Here is a 19,917-nt window from a genome sequence, read left to right as displayed (position 1 = left end):
AGACTTTTTATATGCTTAAAAATCTAAAATCGATACAAACGATTGTATATATATTTCCAGTGTATGTAGATTAGGTTTGGATAAATTACGGCTTTTTATTATTACCATTAGACTGATAAAATGTAAAAGTTAATATTACAGATGTTAATAATATTTAAATGATTAGTTATATTAATAGGTAGAGGTAATAGTCACAGAAACTGTAAAATATTTAAATCTTATTTATTTCTTTAGTAGTAACCCTATTATACGGATTCGCTGGTTTGGAAAACTATAGCAGTTTACAATGATTAAAGTAAAATAATGTTGTTATTTAATAATTATTAAATTTATCTTGGGAATGTCCTAGTTATAAGTGTAGCCTTGTCACCTTGTCAACGTCAGCCCACTAACGGCTCGCTGGGTCGGAAAACTGTAGCAGATACGAGTCGCTACATGTGACCCGTGATTTAGATTTATTTTCATTAAAATGTTGCTATCCATTCTAGAATTTATTCAAAAATGGAATATCATTTATTTTAAGCGAAACCATTTTCCAGTAACTCCGACCCTTTTGGAGTTATTTGACCAATGTGTTTTAGATTTATGTGAAAAGGTGCATATTATTACAATATTTTAATGTTACATGGACATTATTATTATAAATGCATTGTGCCCCGTGAGTCTGATTAAGGATACAGATAGACAGATAAAGCAATCCTTTGCCAAGGTTTTAGTTAATAGTTTTATTAGTTTACATTATAACATATTTTTGAAGTGAAACTTGAAGAAAAGGGAGAGAGCGATTGAGACCGATTGAATAAGAGTGAGAAGGGTGAATTACCTTATAGAAATTATATATTTAAAATTAAAAATTCGTAAAGAGAATTATTAGTACAAATATTAGTATTTTATGAACAATAATTAATTGAAATCTCAAATTACAAATTGTAATTTTAAATGCCACGTGTTTTTATTATCGAAGAAATAAATTACAAAAATCAAATTTATTTTTTGTATTAATTTTCGACACTTTTAATATTTTAATGACAATTAAATTCATTAAATTCCTAACATATATTTCTTTTTCCCTCCCTATAAGTCTCGGAAATCGAAAGTGTTAGGTTTGTATAAATATGAACAATAGTTAAAAATTTGTTTGCCAAAGTTTTACTTCTGACATGTGTATTGTGTACGCATTTAAAAAAATTAAATACATATTAAATAGTCTATCTATATATATAAAAATGAAACCCGTTTTCCGTTGTCACGACATAACATGAAAACGGCTCGACCGATTTGTCTGATTCTTTTTTTATAATATTCCTTGAAGTACGAGGATGGTTCTTATGGAGAGAAAAATAAAAAAAAATGAGTGAAAAAGTCTAAAAACAACACTTTTATATATTCCCATATAAAATATTCGTAATAATATTTAAAGGCAATTTGAACTTTAATACCATATAATAAATTTCAAGTGTAAGTGGAAGGGTTCAGGGAAGGTAAATTTTTATTTTTTGACATAATGTATTTGTTGTATTATCAACTTTCTTTTTTTATCTTACTAGCTAGACCGTTGTCCCGAATAGCAGAATAAGTATTAAAAAAAAATAAAGAATCGACTGTTAGGCGGTAAAATAAAAACCACTGACAGCTAAACCAAATTAATGTTACCTATGTTTTGAAGTTAATCGGTTGATGTGTTTATTTCGAGTTTCTATAAGCTATCGTGCCGATATCATTATTAACAACGCCGCTACCAAGTCAATCGAATCCCGACAAAGCCGTAATGTAATAAAAGGGTGGAACGATTTTGATGAGTGTTTAATTGGAATCGATAATAATAGTTCAGATTATTTACTACTAGATGTTTTTTTGTTTGTTTCTTTTTAAAGTTGAAATTTTGTTTTTAAGATAGAGGACAGGACATCGTCTGTCGGGTCCGCTAGTTTCAAATAAAAATTAATTAATTAATTAAGTCTCTTGAAATTGAAAAAATCTCTTGGTTCTAAACTTACATTTACTACCAGTTCCCAAATTAAGACCGTAGAGCGAAAAGTTCCAGAAGAGAATCTCCTACAACTCTTTTTAATCGCAAAGTTTTTGGTTAACTAAAAAAAATTACGTTAAAAAACGTGTAAAGAAATTGAAATTAATAATATCACAAACTATACATAGTTAGGGGCTTGGAACAGACATGTTTTACATTATACCATTGGTAATTCTTCTGCCTTCGATTTTGTGGTTGACGCTGACTTCCTGACGATATTTTCCGCCACCGTATTTATCAATATAATATTAAACTCAAGATGTACGGTCTCGGATGCATAAGAACTAGACTAAATCTGCTTTAATTAATATATTGAAGAGACTCTGTGGGTAAGTTTTACACTCGCTAACTTTTATTATCGACCTATCAAGAATTTTAATATATTTGTTTATAATTTTTTAACATAATCAGATTAATATATTGTTAAAAAGGAATTTATCCAACTGTAGCTAATACAAACTTACAAAACTTTTGGAAAAATGTACTATGCAATACATAAATATTTGCGTGAGACAGTGTGGTTGATATAAATTTAATAAAGATTTGATATGTACCATACAAATAATATAAGCATTGACTTAGACTAATAATGTGAAATGTAAAATTCTTTAAGACAAATTTGCGCGCCATTGTGTGGCAGAATATGCGAACTTACGATTGTACCACCTTACACATTTCTGTACCATATTCTTGCAATAAATAAATTATTATTATTAAAACAAGTTTCTATTTCTAAGCATATATATTATATATATATACGAGTATATCAATTAATAAACAAGGGCATGTTTCCAGTTAAGTGCAAATAATAATAGCGTGCCAGACGTAACTTAAATCAGCAAAGTTATATTGGAATAAGTTTGTTAATCACTGCTTACAGACTGAAGTGTTATCTCTATACAAAGGTAAATAGTTTCAGCAAGTATCAACTGATTGTTAAAGTAGGTGTATAAGTAAATAATTAGTCTCAAGTGTTTCGTTGTACATAGATAGATAGACATTTTCCAATATCAATATACTAAAGCCTATGAAAAACTAACAAAAATTAACCTTTATAATGTGATACCTGTATGTATAAATTTAAGTATATTATATTAAGGTACGGGATATTTGTTAATCTTTATACATTTAATTCTACTGTAAGAGTATGTCTGTGAAGGTCTTAAATGTCTGGACCGATTTGTATTAATTTTTTGAGTGGCACCCTAGATGGTTTGATTCACAAATCAGCCCGGAAGATGGCGACGGTATGTAGGTTATATATATATACAGGAATACATATACTATATACAGGAAATAAACAGCTGTTATATATATAATTCTGCTGTGCATGAATTCGTAATTAAACTCCTAAACGGCTGGATAGATTTTGATGAAATTTTTGTGAGTTCAAGTGGAGTCGATAATGATTAAAATTATTAGTTTTTTTTGTATTTTAGACTTGTATACAGGACAACGTTTTTTTTTTCAAGATGCTTCTAAGCCCCTTTAAATGCTATATAAATATACAAAATGATCAAAATTAACTAAACTAATATTAAAAAATGATAACAGAACACCATCAATTCAATGACATTTATATTATCATGCATCCACATCCAAAAGTGAATTGGTAAGTTTTGGTAATACATAAAGAAATTAAAATCGTTTCACGAAATGTTCTTAGTCTAAAACTGTCATGTCATACGACCCAAATGTATCTGTAACAAATCTCATTAAGCATGCAGTTTCCACTAACGATGATAGAACTGGGACACACGTCATGTGTTTTAGAGTTCCGTGAAAAGCCTCGCTGGGTTGAACATGATTATCATAATCTCCACTAGATCCGCCTGCTGTCTCCGTGGATAATTGGTTACGATTTTTAAACAGAGAGCACGAGGTAGCCGGCTTAATTGATGTTAGGTTACACGGCACATTCCCAAAAGGCTCGCAAGTGCGTTGCCGGCCTTTTAGGATCAGTACGCTATTTTCAAGAGCAGTGTTGGCCTAGAGGCTTCAGCGTGCGACTTTCATCCCTGAGGTCGTAGCTTCGATCCCCGGCTGTGCACCAATGGACTTTCTTTCTATGTGCGCATTAAAGATTCGCTCGAACGGTGAAGGAAACCGGTGGGTGCGTTAGACCCAAAAAGTCAACGGCGTGCTTCAGGCAAAGAAGGCTGATCACCTACTTAGATTACCAAATGATCATGAAACAGATACAGAAATCTGAGGCCCAGACCTAAAACTGGTTGTAGCGCCATTAATTATTATTATTACGCTATTTTCTAGAGGGAATGTTGTAGTGAGTGTTTCCTTCTCAATGAAAATAAAACGGTCTGCCCAGATAGTGTGTCACATCTACATCTTAGATAGATTTTATTATTTATTATTTATCTATTGTTCTCTGGATAAAAAGATTTATTTTACAATATGAAAGTGGAAGGTAAATGATACTCTTGTGACAAACTTTATTACATATTAGGAAATTACATTATTGCTTCCTATGTATTTATTCAAATATCACTTATATCTCTTGCATTAAAAAAAACATGTAAAGTTAATAAATATAACAAAGTACGGTTTTTACGGTTTAGTTTAACGGCTAAACAATGTAAGCTCAAGTTAACCTGAACATAATGTTAGTATAAAGTTAACTATAACGTACGATCGTAAAGGCGAGAAAATGGGAAAATATTACATGGATTAGGATTAAGTTTACTCCTATTTTATTTCAAGATAGTTTTGCTTTACATGAAAAAATTTCATATAAACTTTTTGTAACACTTTTATGTGCGTTGGAAACAATCTGCTCGCATAAAAACTCACCCAGTCAATATATTGGATATAAGCTGAGTACGATACGAAATGAAAATTTATACAGATGTTAAATTTTAATAAAACGTTTTTAGTGGTGTATACCGTGAATATATATTTAATTACAAACCTCAACGTTTTGACTGCTTTTTAGTAATATATGAATCAAATTAAAATGATTAAGAATAAAAAACCGCACTTTTTATAAGTGCTCCCATAACTGGCATAAACGGCCGTTTTATAAAACGCAGTATAACAAACACGCGTCTTGCCACTTCCCATAGTTATCAAATTAATTCACAATAAATTAGCGCAAACATATATTATATAAGTATATACCTAGTTCATTTTTTATAACTAGGTTGCAGTATTTTTTAATTTAATCTTCAATTTAGATGTATAACATTTACACATATTGAAATCAGCAAAATATATTACGTATTAATTAATAGTTAAGACATTGTTTAAAGTATTGTAAGTAGACATATATAAGCAAAAGACATATGTGTAGCTTATCTCAAAAGTAAGATCATCTGAGGTCACAGTAGCAATCACGTAAAGTGCTACGGTGCTACGAACAAAACGCCGGGGTTACGACACATTCGTAGACCACAATGTCTACAACACATTATCAAGGTTTTGCATTTTACTTATGTATTTTTAAATTTGCAATTAATACTGATTCCGAGGTTTCATAAAACTATTAAATTTAATAATAAAGTAAAGCAATGTGATCGTATATATTAATCTATAATATATAATTTTATCACGTAATAACTACCAAAAAATAACTAATCCATGATTTGAGATTCAAAAGGCACTAAGTACCAGCTATCCTTAATATCACATCACAACTATTTTCTCCTATAATAAACTACTCTTTAATAAATAATATATTTAGATTACAACTAGAATAAATGACGAGGAAAGGATCAAAAAATTACCTTTGGGTGTTTGAATATTCGCCAGTGTTCACTTCTGAAACAAAAAAAATATTAATTTTACGTCCATTCTTATAATTAAAGAGAGATATATATATATATATCTCTTGAGATATATATATATAGGCAGAATAATTCTAATTATTCTGTAAAATAGTTAATATAAACACGTAACTATAATTTCATCCAACCAAAAAGTATTTTAAAGAAAGGATTTTATTCATAAATTATTCCCAACACGTTATAAAAATAGCAAAAGCGATTCCATTAGCGTGAAAAAGGCTGAAAACTATTTGACAGTGTCACAAAATGGCGGGGGAAAACAGTTTTAATTACAAAACCTGTTATCTGACAGAATTGAAAGTTGATTGACGTATTTCATAAAAAACAATTTTCTAAAACCTAAATTGTTGGTTATGTGTATGACAACTTTAAAAATAATATAAATCATACCAAAACTATAATTTACAAATCTGTGATTATAATTTTGAAATCCTGTCGGAACTCATCATAAATTTAACATTGCTAAACCGGGAATTTATAGTTTCCCCGTCAAGTTTGATAAGCTTTTGGCGAACATAATCACGTAAGTTTAGGTACTGTCGTATCTTGATATAACTTTAGAAAATTAATTACATTATATATCGACAATTTACTATTAGTAATTGTAACAATCCTGGATCAACGTGATGCTTTAAATATTAGAGTGCCTACGTGTGTAGTGGTGAAGGGAGTGCCTACGTCTGGCTATACTCTCGGGCCGTAACTCCGACAACTTTGGTAATCGCTTTCTCTTCAGTTGTAAACAAATTTAATATTAGAAAACTAAGAAAGCCCGATAAACAAAATGTCCAATATTTAGTTCTTGATTCAGCCTCAGATTGCAAATGTTTCTGTTATCATTTTATAAGTATTTGATCATACTAGAAAGAACCTAGTTGTCTAGGCTCTATACCGGAGGAGTAGCTCTGGCGTTTGCTTGCTGAGCAAGTGACGCCCCCGACTGAGGACTCCGTGGCGGGTGGAGAGCTCTGACGGTGAATTTATTACCTAACACCTCATGGACAAAGAGGCTTCAAAAACAAATAAACAGAACAAAAACAAGGCCACATCTAAGGATGTGGAATCTAACAAACAACACAGGGTTGCGTCTCAGGACGGGTCACGGTGCAAGGCGCCAGTGACACGACACTTTGATGCCCCTGTTTCTCACAAGGATGCGCCAATCCCGGCAGCGTCCAGTGAATCGAAGGAAAGGGAATCGACTGGGGACAAGCCAAACCGGGCTGCACCCAGGACCGTACCCAATCCAACAGAAACGACAAAACCACTGCACAGGGAAGCGTCCTCCGTCGCGGCTAGGTTAACTGCGTCGGTTGAGCCAAAGGAGGTCACTCTGGATGATGCAGCAGTACTGTATGCGTCTGAAGGTGTGACATCCACGGTTAGACCGATGCGGAATACCGTGTCAGAGACGGTGAATGTACCCGGTGCAGCGTCCTCAACCATGGACATGACGGCCCTGAAAACCGCAATACAGGAACCGACCATGACTATGGTTTTGAGCTCATCAAAGAGGCGACGGCTCAACAGGATCAGAAGGGCGGCAGAACGGCAGGAGCTGTTAGCTGCTGCTCAAGGACCTCCTGTTAACCCAAAACCAGCCCCTGGAGCTAGCAGAGCAACAGGTGGCAGGAGATGGGAACCGAAGCCGACGGCGTCGAATGCCGCGCTAAGGCCTGACGGCTCCAAGTGCAGCACGAGACCCGAAAACAGTAAAAAACCGAAAACCAACGAACGAGTGAAGGGCCAGAAACGTGTACGGCCTGAGGACTCAGTTACACCGACTGGGGAAAGGAAAAGGGTAAAACCTAACCGACCTCGAACGGTGGGAGGGACCTCGGCCAGCTACGCGGAAGCGGCGGCAGCATACAAAACGAATGAGTTCTGTGTTGCTGTAATGACCGAGCCCTTCCTCGACATGACCCAAGAACAGGCGGAAGCCATCCGCCTACAAATCCAAGGTAAGCTGCATGACGAGTTAATGGCGGATTTTGCAGCTCCTCTAACAGAAGAAACGAAAGACATCAGGTTCCGGGGCAAAGCCCACTTCGCAGATGGCGTCCTGAAAATGTGGTGCGAGGACGCCTACGCGTTGAGGTGGCTGACCAGTACCTGCGATGCCATCACCAACCCTATAACAGACACCAAGCTGGTAGTTAGGCCTCAGTCAGCAATCCCCAGCAAGGTTCCATGCTTACTTCACGTCCCAGATTATTCTAACAGCACGGAGAACCTGATGAGACTGATTTTGAGGCAGAACCGCCACTACAACATCAGATCGTGGACCCTGACGCACGAGCGGAGAACGAAGGACCCGACAGGCGTCTCTCTCTTCTTCCGTGTGCTAGAGTCCGAGATCGTAACGATCAAGAAACAAGACAGGCGTGTTTACTATCTGCTGGGGAACATTTACATCTGCATCCTGGATAAGGATGAACCCTCGCAGGTGGCTGACGCCCCGCCTCAAGCCATTGCCAGCACATCGGGGACGGTGACACCGAGGCCAACGCCTTCCACGTCACTGACGGAGAAGGCTGCGGATGGCCGAGTGACCAAGACTCACGTTCCCATGGAGACGGCACAACTAACATCGGATGAGGAGTTATTTCAGGAGACCGGGGGGAGTGAACTCAGCGACAGCTGTCTGCGCTCCTCCTCTTCGCCGAACTGACCTCATTCAAGCCAACCTCCAGCATAGTCAAACAGCGTCGGCTTCCCTGCGCAGACTGCTGGAGACCAACCCCAAGACCATCGCCGCGATCCAGGAGCCGTGGATCCGGAATGGCAAGATATGCGGCCTGGGTAACACCGGTGGTAAAACCTTACTGGACACCCGCGTAAGTAACCCAAGAACCTGCATACTAATACCCAAACATGTACCAGCATTACTAATAAACGAACTATGTTCAAGGGACCTCACAGTTGTTAGGTTACCCAGGAACGAGCTTCCAGACATTGTCCTGGCGTCAGCCTACCTACCTGGCGACGAGGACGTGCCCACTCCGGAACTCGGTCTTCTAGCCGACTACTGCGAGAGGGAGCAACTGGAGCTCACCATAGCAGCAGACTCCAATGCACATCACAAGCTATGGGGTAATGCTAATACCAACGCTCGAGGTGAGAATATGCTTAATTTCATACTTAGTAATAATCTTATCCTAGCAAACAGCGGCTCAGAACCAACATTTATCAACGCACGTTCAAAAACCATAATTGACTTAACATTGATAACGCCAGGCCTGTCAGACCAGATACATGACTGGCATGTGTCTGGTGAATTATCATGCTCGGATCACAGGTGGATCCGCTTTGCAATCAAAGGGGACCTACCTAAACCACAACCTAGAAGAATACCTCGGAGAACTGATTCAGGAAAATTTCACAAACTAGTCAGCTCCGAGATAGCAAAACTAACATTACCAACAATAATTGATGCACAAGACATAGACAAACATGCAAATAACCTAACGTCCCTACTTCTGACAAGCTATGAGCAGTCATGCCCCCTCACCATGCCAAGAGGGGGGGGCAAACAGAACTGGTGGTGCCCCGAACTGGAGAGACACCGCCGGAAGGTCAGAAAACTGTTCAATAGAGCGGGCAACACAATGAGGCCTAGGGATTGGGACAAGTATACAGTCGCTAGACGGCGGTTCAAGAAACTTCTTCGTACTAGAAAGCAAGAGTGCTGGAGACACTTCTGCACTAGTATTGAAAACAACAACCAGGCAAACAGAGTGAAATCATGCCTCTCTAGGGAAACCTATCACTCGGTCGGCTGCCTAAAAAAACCTGACAACACATATACAAAAACTGACGAAGAAACATGTGAGCTACTGCTGGCGACTCACTTTCCTGGCTGTACAATTGCCAATGAGCAGACATGGCAGAAATACGCGGAAAGAGCAACCGTCAACTCCGACTGGCAGGTAGCTGACAAAATAGTCACAAGAGAAAAGGTAACATGGGCGATCAACTCTTTTCTTCCATTCAAAGCTGCGGGCTTGGACGGGATATTCCCAGGCCTACTAAGATGGGGTGGGAGCCTTATAGTGGACTATCTGGTGCCATTATTCCGAGCCTGCATAGCTCACCGCTATATACCTCTGAAATAGAGAGAAGTAAAAATCATTTTTATACCTAAACCAGGAAGAGAGGACTATACCCAAGCAAAGTCCTTCAGACCCATCAGTCTCACATCATTTCTCCTCAAAACACTGGAGAGACTGGGAGACCTGGAGATACGCAGTCGGGTAACATTGGCTAAATTCCTCCATCCTAATCAGCATGCCTACAGCTCAGGCAAATCAACAGAATCATCACTCCATAACGTAGTATCCCGCATTGGCAACTCACTGAAGATAAAGCAGTCAACCCTCGGCGCATTCATTGACATTGAAGGTGCATTTGACAAAACGAACTTCACGAGCATTACCAATGCACTTGTCACTTGTGGAGTACCATCGACCCTTACAGAGTGGATAAATAACATGCTGAAACATCGAGCCATACAGTTCACCGTGAACACCACCACGCGTGGTGTTGTCAGCAGGGGCTGCCCACAGGGCGGTGTCCTTTCACCACTTTTGTGGAATCTAGTGGTAAATGAGCTCATCACAGAACTAAATGCTATCAATCTCTACACAGTAGGGTATGCGGATGATATAGCTATCCTAACATCGGGGAACTTTGAAAGCACCTTATGTGATCGCATGAGGAAGGCTTTCAGAGTAATTGAGAGATGGTGCAATCAGCACGAGCTATCTGTCAACCCGTCAAAAACGGAAGTAGTCTTGTTCACGAACCGAAGGGTTCTTGGCTCGTACAGGCTACCAAAACTCTTCAACTCAGAACTAAGACTAAAAGAAAGCGTCAAGTACCTAGGTGTGATTCTAGACAGCAAACTGCTTTGGAACAAACACCTTGAACATAAACTAAACAAGGCCACGATTGCCTTCTATCAATGTAAAAAGATGCTAGGCGTCAAATGGGGCTTATCGCCTAAGATTACGCTATGGCTCTACACTGCCGTAATCAGGCCAATGCTGGCTTATGGAGACCTAGTCTGGTGGCCGAGGACAGAACTCCTAACAGTAATAACTAAACTTGGGCGCTTCCAAAGGCTTGCCTTGTCCGCTGCCAGTGGTTGCATGAAAACAACGCCAACTTCAGCATTGGAGCTAGCCCTCCAAGTTGCACCCCTTGACATACACATACAGCAGGAGGCAGCATTGGCGGCCATCAGGCTTATGGTACTGGATTTATGGGGTAAAAATCATTACAGCACACACACAGCGATCCTAAACAGGGCAATAGAATACCAACCGCTAATAGCTGCGCCATGCGATAGGATTGTTAATCAACACATGCTAAACAAGAAATACCATGTACAACTGAGAGAAGAGGAATGTGATCGATCGACCGTGAACGAGCTACGCATATACACTGATGGCTCAAAGACAGGGAGCGGCTCCGGTGCTGGCATATTCTCTCAAGATCTCAACATCAAAACACACCTACCCCTAGGCATACACAGTTCGATTTTTCAATGCGAGTGTGTTGCCCTAACCGAAGCAGCCAGAGGCGTAAAGCGGTTGGGAGTTAATAACTTTTGTATTAAGCTCGTATCCGACAGCGCGTCTGTGCTGATGGCGTTAGGGGGTAACACGACAAACAGCAAACTGGTGCTGGAGTGCCACAATGCACTGGAGGCATTAGCCCTGACGAACAGGGTCACCCTACAGTGGATTAAGGGACACAGCGGATCTCTCGGCAATGACGCAGCCGATGAGCTTGCGAGGAGAGGCTCGGAAATGTTGCCGGCAGGCCCGTATCCGCTCCTACCCTTGCCCTTCTCGCAAGTGCGAACATGGATTCGCCAGAGATCTGAGGAACTCCAGCACCAACGTTGGTCATCAAGTGTGGACTGCAGGCAATCCAAATTGGTTCTGCCAGTGACTAACACAAGAATGACTAAACAACTTTTAAATCTAACCAGAAATAACCTCAAAATAATGATAGGGACAATCACGGGCCATTGCCTCCTTAATAAACACCTTTATGTCCTAGGCGCGACAGACAGCCCCATGTGCAGAGGCTGTTTCAACGCAGAGGAAACAGTCACCCACGTAGTCCTGGAGTGCGAGGCTGTGGCTAAACAACGTACAGAAATCCTCGGAACAGTGAGGTCGCTCCGTGAAGCCTGCGAAGTGCCCAGGAAGCTTCTGTGCTTCTTGAAGGAGTTAGGCTGGCTTAGTTAGCCAGGGCTCACGTACAACGGACCTAGTGAGAGTCTAAGTGCGGAAAACGAGTCCACAAACCATACCATACCATACCTAGTTGTCTAAACCAAGTCGTAAATTTTTGGCACTACAAACTTCTATTACGTTCCTTAAACTTTTCACCGTAGAAATAGAAGTAATTTAAACATATTCATGTAAGACCAGCCTTCGAAGCACGAACTAAGGTTTAATAGTACGCCATATTATTGTATAATTAATTAATTCTGCATATATAGTAAAATAACTATTATTAATTTACTTTTATATATTTTCCAGCAAATACGTATACCATGTAAAAATGTTGTTAAATTGGTAACTGAATATAGGATTTTATCGCGAGAAACAATACAATTAGAGATCGTCAGCTCTTCGTAAAAACACAAAAGGGATTGCTGATTTGCAGAATTGCTAGCCATTAGTGATTTATGTCGAAGCGAAAAATAAAGGCTCCGAGTGTTCTAGGGACCGTTTTTCAATTACTTTTAACAAACATTAATTTAAACAAACAATTACAGTAATACACCATATAACGCGGAGATTTCTCAAGTTATATTTCTGTAGTGTGAAATTTATAATGATTTGTCTAGCCCATAATTAATTTTGCGTAATTTGTTTCACATAAAAATCTATTTTGATTTTATTAAATTCGCGTTCCTAATTATTGTATTGTTAAAAAAACGGCGTTACGATACCAGTTTCCTATAACGCGGTGCAGGACTACCGCGTTATAAGGGGAAACGCGGTGCAGGGCTATAAGGGAATTACTGTATTTTAATCTTTAAACTATGTATTAAAGCGTTACATATATAACATTTCTTCCAGGGGGAAATTTGACCACATAAATTGGAGATTATAAATGCCAGTTGCTATTTTCCTTTCTTCATATTACTAAAATGTCTACATTTATCTCTTTATAATTAAAATGTATGAAAATTTTTGGTAAAATAACCCTGGAGTCTGATCGGAAAGAGAAACGGCATGGCAGTTATGTTAACCAATATAATTCTTATTTATATATTATATATACTTTATATTTTCATATCAAGTACCAAAATAATTACTGTCGAACTGTAATGACGCTAAAGTGTTGCCAACATACTAAAAAGGTAATTTACCACTCTAGCAACCCCAAATCCCAGGACGCACAGTCTCTAACATAAAACACTTCTTAAATAATTATTTTTGAGTTTAATCAAGATTTTTGTAATTTATTATTATTCCGTTTTCATTGTCCCTAATTTTAGATCAGTATATAACTTTCCAGTTAAAAGTTAACCATTAAATAGATTTCACATCTACACTTAAGTATAAAGCTTTTCAATCTGATTGAAAGTAACGATCGTTGCCACAGAAAACTTAGTCTCAATCACTTTCTAAAGTCCTTTAGACGCTCACATTTATATTGAACTTAAAAAGTTACCGAAAGCTCCATTACTTATTTAAAAAGAGCAGTGTTGGTATAGTGGCTTAAGTGACGTTGTGTCTCATAACCCTGAGGTCGTGCGTTTAAATCACAGCTGTTATTTATTAATGAATTTCGTAAGTCTTTCGTGATTTTATTAACATGGATTTCTAGCATTTCGTAAAGAGCAAGCAAGACCCCATCTAGCGTTGGTGTACGGGTACCTAACATCAAAAACCTTTTCATGATTTACTTCTTCCTAAGGACCCAGGGGTCCGTTCATCATGGGAGTTGTCATGACTCTGAGATTGGCCTTTGAGGCAAGTAAGAAACTCATTACTCTTTAAAAAATAAACTAAATACCAATGCGTCAATTAAGATGAAAGTATAAATAACTTACCACGTTTAAAGGCAACCGATTCATCAGACCTGTAAACAAATTAGAGCAAATATAACTATAAAAGTATAATTAATTATTTTTGTTTTTAATCTATTCAATAGTGAAAATATTGCGTATAATACAAAAATGAATAATAATCACAAACCAGTGTGAATATCATAAATTTGTTTACCTACCGTGTCGCATTTTAGTTAATTGATTTTTCAATAATACTCCTGCCTAATATTTATAATAGTGTATTATTAAGTATTATATAAGTATTTATATCGAATTTAATGGAATTAGTTTTATCCCAATTTAAATACGGTTTTTCGTGTGAACTGATTGTAACCTAATACCTAACTTCAGGTTTAAAAACGTGTTAATATCGGCAAAGTTGCGGGCACATGTTTCAAATTATTCATTTTCATTTAGTATGTTTATTAATGCGAAACGTTTTCATAAACAAATATAACATTATGTATGAACTGAATAATTAATGAAATGAGGTCCTTGCATATGCCGAAATGAAGGAAACTCTATTCAAAAACACTATGAAAAGAAATAAGATGAGACTCAAATGCCCATTTGAAAGCCGCGAATGTCATTATGAAAATGAATGAAACATTTCAAAACGGGTGTTTTCATTACATTTTCTATACATTTTTCATTAACTATTGAATGGCTTAATAAGATTAGGTTGAAAGGAACTTGAATAGTAATAATGGGTCATTTTAAAGATTTCTAAATGGGTTAAGCATTAGAAATTTTTTACTATATTCGTTTCTATGATCTCAAAGGTCCTCAAAATATAATCAAAGTATAACATATTTTCGCTCTTGGTGTACTGCACGTTAGATTTGTGTTCTGTTATTCCTTATATCAATAAGGTTTTAATCAAAAAGGTTTTGTTAGTGTTCTAGTATTTTATTTGTATGGCCCATTTTGGGGTTAAAGCCTCTTCCATATTTATCAATTTATTTTTGTCTTGATCAACAGTTTTCCCACGCTAGTTCTATATGTGCATATTTTCTTTTGTCGTCCTATACATCTCTTTCCAGTAGGTCCAGTCCATTTTGTTGTTTTAAGTGTCCATCTTTTATCTTTCACTCTAGATATAGGACAAGCCCATTTCCATTTAATCCTTAGAGCATGTACAAGTACATATTGGGTTGGGGAAAAAGTCTTTTCGCATTACAGTATGTATGAACTTGTAATAAAATATCTTTGGCTATACTATATGGATCTGGCTGGTTTTGTTATCAAGGAATGTTGAGATATTAAAGAAGATAATTCCAAAATCAAATTAGGATAATGTTTGTTTTTTATTTATTTTTCGTACCGTCAAGATGAGTGAACCGAATGAAAAAATTCGATACATTTATAATTTTCCTCCAAAAAAGGTCGAAATACAACACAAGCCGCGAAAGAAATTTTTGATGTTAATATGGCCCTAGCACAGTGTCTGTGACAGTAGCACAAATTTGGTTTAAGCGTTTTCAATCCGGAAATTTTGATGTCAAAGATCCAAGTCGCTCTGGTCGCCCTGTAACGGATAAAATGGATGCCATGTTTGAAAAAGTGGAGCAAGATCGGCATATCAGTAGTTAAGACGTAGCTGAAGAACGGGGAATTGACCACAAAAAAGTTTTGGTGCATTTGGAAAAAACTGTGTACACAAAAAAGCTCAATATTTGGGTACCTCACGAGCTCACTGTAAGAAACCTAATGAACCGTGTACTCATTTTTGATTCTTTATTACGACTTAATGGAAGCGAACCATTTTTGAAGAAGCTGACAACTGATGATGAAAAGTGGATCACGTATGACATGAACGTGCGAAAAAGGTCGTGGTCAAAGGTCGGTCAGGCTTCCCAGACTGTGGCGAAACCCGGGATAACTCGCAACAAGGTGATGCTGTGTGTGTGGTGGGATTGGAAGGGCATTATTCATTATGAGCTGTTACCACCAGGCAGGACCATCGATTTTGAACTCTACTGCGAACAACTCATGAGATTAAAGCAAGAAGTTGAGAGAAAGCGGCCGGAATTAATCACCAGAAGGGGTGTGGTTTTTCATCATGATAACGCTAGACCTCACACATCTTTAGCCTCTCAGCAAAAACTAAGAGAGCTTGGCTAGGAGGTGATAATGCATCCGACGTATAGTCCTGACCTTGCACCTTCAGATTTCCACCTATTTCAGTCTCTTCAGAATTCTTTAGGCAGTGTCAGGTTAACATCACGAGAGGACTGCCAAAAGCAATTGTCGCGGTATTTTGATCAGAAGTCCCAAAATTTCTGTAGCAATGGGATCATGTCCCTACCTAAATGATGGCAAAAAATTATCGAACAAAATGGTACCTACATACTTTAGTTAAATGTAAATAAACTATTTTAAAAAATGTTTTGAATTTTCTTAAAAAATGCGAAGAAACTTTTTCCCCAACCTATTATATAAGATTTATTTTGTTAAGAAAGTCAACAAACAATCTTGTTTACGGGTGGGAAGTGATATCCACCCGTATCACCTCGACGTCCGGCATTCCACAACTGAGCGTTTTTAAGGCAGTTTTTGCCGCACACCACCACTATGTGGAACCAGCTGCCCACTGAAGTATTTCAGAACCAATTCGACTTAGGGTCCTTCAAGACAAGAGCGTCCCAATTCTCAAAAGGCCGGCAACGCTCTCGCAAGTCCTCTAGTATTGAGAGTGTCCATGGGTGGCTGTATGACTTAAAATCAGGTAAGCCTCCTGCCCGTTTGCCCTTTGTTCTATTAAAAAAAAATGTCCTCAACTTTTACATGCTTCTTTCCATTGCACGCTGGCAAGTTGAGTTCTTTATCATATTATAATTCTTAATACAAAAGTATTTGTTCTCCGTTCTTCTATAAGGCGTCAATACCATATATGCTTTTGATACTCCACACATTTGTAACAGTATATCGTGGTGCAAATTCAATGATATCTTGGTAAAAGCTTTCTAAAAAATGTGTTCGCAAAGCCACAACGTCTCGATAAACCGCAAGAGCACTCAGCCATATTGCTCCAAGATACACTTAGAGGTTATAGTATACGTGTTAGAAAACTTGTGACTGAGAGAAGTTTTTCTTCATTATAGATGTTGTATGCTTTTTTTACCGCTATTTAACCGTCTCAAAAAAATAAGGAGGTTATAAAAAAACATGCATACATACCACGGAATAATTGTTATCTAGTTGCCACAAGACTGGGTGTGCGAGCGATAGATGAATTTTGTGACAACCATATTTCTGTCAGTAATAAAGTTTTTATTTATTTAGTTCAAGTAAACGACGCATGTTGTTTTTGTGTGTTCGAATAGTGAGCAGAAGAATGCAGATGTCAAAAATATGTAAATTACCATACACTATTTATTAACATGGAAAATTGCTAGCATTTATCATAGTATATCATATACTATACGATATTGATTGATACCCTGAGTATATTAACATAGGGATAAGTGATATCTGGAATGTACATAATTTGATAAAGCCCCAAATTTTTCTTTGAATCTTATATGAAAGGATACCGTCTTTGTTGTGATAACGATGGTTTTCCATGTAAAATGGTGGTACTTATTTTCTTACATACATTTGCGCGGCATATATAAACATAGTATATAGTTAACAATATAATATGACGATATTATATTCAGAATCTAAATCGTCTAAAAATAATAGTTTTATGAGTGTATCTTTAACATTTATTGCAACTATATTTCCATGTGAACGTCGGTTGATATATCGATATATTACCATTTGATTAAATACTATTTTAATAAAATCAAACTTACCTTTTTTGAAGCTTGGTTTCGACATCTTTATATGCCAACAGCGTATCTGTAATACAAAAACAAGATATTTAAATATGATATGTAGTCTTTATACATGCAATAAGATTAAATTCCCATTACAAATGAGGTACGGGACATTTTATTGTCTTATTTCATTGTATTTTATTCATTAAGTGATCAGTAAAGTTCCTAAAACTATCACGTCATTTATTTGAACATCCCGAAAGTAGTAAGTAAAGTTCACTTTCGTCTCTTTTTGACAAATTGTGTCTTCGCTGTGCTGAAAAGAGACTGATGGTACTTATGATGAAATACAGAATTTTCATCATTGAGGGGGTTAAAGTATCTTATAACTATAACCTATATGCGTTTACAATTGTACAGACTTATACAATGCTTTTTCGTGTATGAAAGAGATTAATAACAAAGATTTCTTTAACAAAACAGAGAAATATTTAAGGGCTATTCACTGGAAACTATTATTCGTGGGTCGCATTATTGTGTTTGTACACAAAGGCTGTCACATCTCGAACTAACTTCATACATCTAGCTGAGCCGCTGTCAGGAAAATGCTACTTTTATTAACATAGCTTTGTAGGAATTTTTATAAATAATTCATTTTTTAGGAGAATGACCGTTGTCAACCCTGAGATCGTACGTTTGAACTTTGATTAGATGTTTTTCTGTGTTTAACAGTTACTCTTAGGAGTCGTTAACTGGTATGTTGCGTATTTATATATTGAGTAGTTTAGTATAGTTTTAAATTCGGTATTGTATTTTTTTGCAGAACAGACTCTCATCCCTGAGGTAGTAGGTTAGATCCCCGGCTGTGCACCAATGCCTCAAACCTCAAATCATGGACTTGAGGTGCCACGTGCATAACCACTATGCCATAGGGGTGGTTGAAAACATCTATTTATCAATCTTATTGCTGAATTAAGAATTAATTGCTAATAAAGAGAACTTTGACTTCTCGAGGAATTGGACCAAGTATATAGCAGTGTGGGCCTAGTGGCTTCAGCGTGAGACACTCTTACCTGAGGTCGTAGGTCTGATCCCCGGCGGTGCACCAATGAACTTTCTTTCTATGTGCCCATTTAACAATCACTCGAATGGTGAAGGAAAACATCGTGAGGAAACCGGCTTGCCTAAGACCCAAAAATTCACAGCGTGCGTCAGGCACAGAAGGCTGATCACCTACTTGCTTGATTACCAAATGATCATGAAACAGATCCAGAAATCTGAGGCCCGGACCTAAAAAGGTTGTAGCGCCATTGATTTTATTGTATCTTTTTAATGTTTATACTATTTATGTTTGGGTTGTCTAAAAGATGATGTTTTAATTCCTTTAAATATGGTTGAGTAAAACGATGGTTGGCTCACATGTCTGTGAACAGGTTGAGGCTTCACTTTTGTAATTTAATACAAATGAAGAGCGGACCGTGTCTCCCTACTTCTGATTTCTTCTATCTTTATTTGTCATAGTCATTTTGTATGATCATTTGATATTTTAAAAGAGTACCGAGAGTTTTTTACGCCAGCTTTTTTCTCGCCATACACCCTTTGTCTTCTTTGCCGATGAGTAGGGATGTCTACCGATACAAATTTAATGACGTGGAAGTGATACCTGTATCTTATATCCCATACTAAACATATTTTATTTTAAGATACTGCTTTGTAAGACAGTCTCGTTACATCCAGAGTATTTATTTTATATTATTTTTCTCCATTAAGATAATTTAATGTAGAGGACGTCCCCACAATAATCAAAAAGATTGCTGGAGCCCACGAACAAAGGCTCACGTGAATGTCGAGGCTATTCAAATTCATGACACCACGGGCCTAGTGAGAAGATTGAAAACCATTCAAATTAGAGAATTAGGGTGAGTGCACGTTAGTAAGTGCTAAACTGTGGAAAGTGGATAAAAAGTAGTACACTAGAGAGTCTTCCCTTTAATAGAGACTGTAAGTAGTGTTATTGGACACTTCCTTAGGTTAAAAAATCGATTTTTAGTAGTAAAGACTTAAATTACTTATTTGTCTTAATTTATACTAGATCGTAACGTTGAATTGTATATTTGTGTAGATACAATTTATAAAATAAAATCTTTTTAAGTGTTGTTGAAAAAGAAAGATGTTAGGAATTTAATTACACAATTTAATTGTCATTAAAATATTAAAATATAATGCGTACATATGTATATCACG

General features: G+C 37.0%; 1 protein-coding gene across 2 annotated transcripts in view; it reads right to left on the bottom strand.

The window, feature by feature from the left end:
- Nucleotides 1-5,798, bottom strand: part of LOC125059160 (Down syndrome cell adhesion molecule-like protein Dscam2) — a 54,561-nt gene extending 48,763 nt beyond the window's left edge. For both annotated transcript variants that reach the window (XM_047663445.1, XM_047663446.1), the window contains exon 1: nucleotides 5,770-5,798. The gene's annotated coding sequence lies outside the window, so the exon portion shown is untranslated. The remainder of the gene's footprint in view (nucleotides 1-5,769) is intronic.
- Between the last annotated feature and the right edge of the window lie 14,119 nt (nucleotides 5,799-19,917).

Source organism: Pieris napi, chromosome 19, assembly GCF_905475465.1.
Source record: "Pieris napi chromosome 19, ilPieNapi1.2, whole genome shotgun sequence".
NCBI classification, from domain to species: domain Eukaryota; kingdom Metazoa; phylum Arthropoda; class Insecta; order Lepidoptera; family Pieridae; genus Pieris; species Pieris napi.
Note: the sequence above shows the minus strand (reverse complement) of the source record. Positions and strands in the feature narration are given on the sequence as shown.